The sequence below is a fragment of the Gavialis gangeticus genome, unplaced genomic scaffold (assembly GCF_001723915.1).
Source record: "Gavialis gangeticus isolate Ggan-Ray unplaced genomic scaffold, GavGan_comp1, whole genome shotgun sequence".
Classification (NCBI taxonomy): Eukaryota; Metazoa; Chordata; order Crocodylia; family Gavialidae; genus Gavialis; species Gavialis gangeticus.
This window is the reverse complement of record NW_017729022.1, coordinates 17,413,502-17,415,375: the sequence shown is the minus strand read 5'-3', so window position 1 is coordinate 17,415,375 and position 1,874 is coordinate 17,413,502. Positions and strand designations below refer to the sequence as shown.

The 1,874-nt window shown below is 50.6% G+C and overlaps 1 protein-coding gene across 1 annotated transcript in view; it reads left to right on the top strand.

The window, feature by feature from the left end:
• Positions 1-1,874, top strand: part of LRIG3 (leucine rich repeats and immunoglobulin like domains 3) — a gene marked incomplete at its 5' end in the record, with an annotated part of 81,879 nt that overhangs the window by 52,387 nt on the left and 27,618 nt on the right. The gene's annotated exons all lie outside the window — the stretch shown is intronic.

Genomic DNA, 1,874 nt, shown 5'->3' with positions numbered 1-1,874 from the left:
GGGGGGGGTTCTCTTTGCTGTTTTGCTCTTTGAGTCCTTCTTTTCTAGGAAAATTAAAATGGCAGTTCTTTCTAGTCAAACTAATATGGATAACATGAATCACTCTTGAATGTTTGAATCATAGAGTAGTAATGTTGGAAGGGGACCTCTGTAGGTCAGGGTCAACCCTCTGCTCAAGGCAGGATCATTCCTGACTAAACCATTCCAGTACGCATTTATATGGTCAATATAGAGTTTTGGGAAGGTGCTTATAAAAAGCTCTTTGTGAAAAACTAGGATTTGTCATGCTTAGGGATGTACTCAAATCATGGAGCTCAGGGCTAAATTTCACAAGCTTGCTTCAGTCCTGGGCTCCAATTCAGTCAGATTGCAGCTTCACCTCTCAAGCCTTTGGCTGTGATGGCTGGCAGATGCTTAGGCTGCCTCTAGCCCACTACACCATGGCCCTGTCTGGCCTCCATGGGAGGAAAAATAAGACCTCCGTGGCCCTTCATGGGCACAGGAACAGGCTGCCAGTGCCTTGTTGCCCCCTGGCTGGGCCATGCTGTCCCTCTCCCCCACCCGGCCCTGTCCCCCACACCCTTCCCCAGCCCCACATGGGCAGTGGGATGGACCACTGCTACCCCCTGGTCAGGCTCTCCTGCCTGAACCGGGCCACACTCTTCCCCCCTGCCCTGGCTTGGGTGTGCTCCCCTTGGCCCAGCTCCTTTCCTCCTGCCATGGCCTGGCCATGTTGCCCCCCAGCTCTGTGCCCTCTGGCACAGCCCCACTCCCCCGGCCCTGTTCCCACCCTTCGCAGCACCCACTTACTGATGGATCCAGCTGTGCTGGGAGGCTTTGGCTGCAGAGAACTAAAAAAAGCAGGGCTGGACCTGTCCCTGTCTTCCCGGGCTGCACAGGCTGCATGAGGGCAGCCCTCAGCCAATCAGCAGCCAGGGGCAGGGGGAGCAGCTATCTTGGCTGGTGCCCAAAGGGGAAGAACAAAGACAAATCTTTTACTTTTACACAGTGCCCTACTCTTCCCCACTTTTGGGGGGGCTCTTTTTTTCACAGATTTTTTTGATTTTTGCAGAAAATGCCTGATTCTGTATTTTCCATGAATATTGTGAAATTGCGACTTTGGTACATCCCTATTCATACTAGAAAATGAGACGTGCTGTTAAAGAATACAAAACCATAGTGCCCAACAATAGTCTTTCATAGGGTAATTTAGTATCCAGTGAAAATGACTGTCATAATGAAACAACGTACTTTCAAAAATACAGCCATAAATTTACAATTCTCCATTTTAAAAAAAACCACCCTCCTAGTTTTGTACATCTTTTAAAATCTTCCATAATATAGATAAAAATAAAAGGAAAAATTAGTATGTTTAGGAATGAGAGATTTTCTTCAGTGAAAATGCAGTTCAACAAGGACAAGTGCAGAGTGCTGCACCTGGGGAGAGGGAACCAGCATTATGGTAATAGGTTAGGGGCTGACCCTCTCAGCAGCACAGAGGCAGAGAGGGATCTTCGAGTCAGGATTGACTCCAGGATGAGTATGAGTTGCCAGTGCGACGAAGCAATAGGCAGAGCCAACCGCACCCTGTCATGCATCAACAGGGGCATCACTAACAGGTCCAGAGAGGTCTTGCTCCCCCTCTGCACGGCGCTGGTCAGGCCGCAGCTGGAGTACTGTGTCCAGTTCTGGGCGCCGCACTTCAAGAGGGACGTGGGGAACCTGGAGAGGGTCCAGAGGAGGGCCACTCATATGGTTGGGGACCTCCGTGGCCAGCCCTATAAGGAGAGGCTGAGGGACCTGAATCTCTTCAGTCTCCGCAAGAGGAGACTGAGGGGGGATCTTGTGGCTGCCTACAACCTTATCAGGGGCCA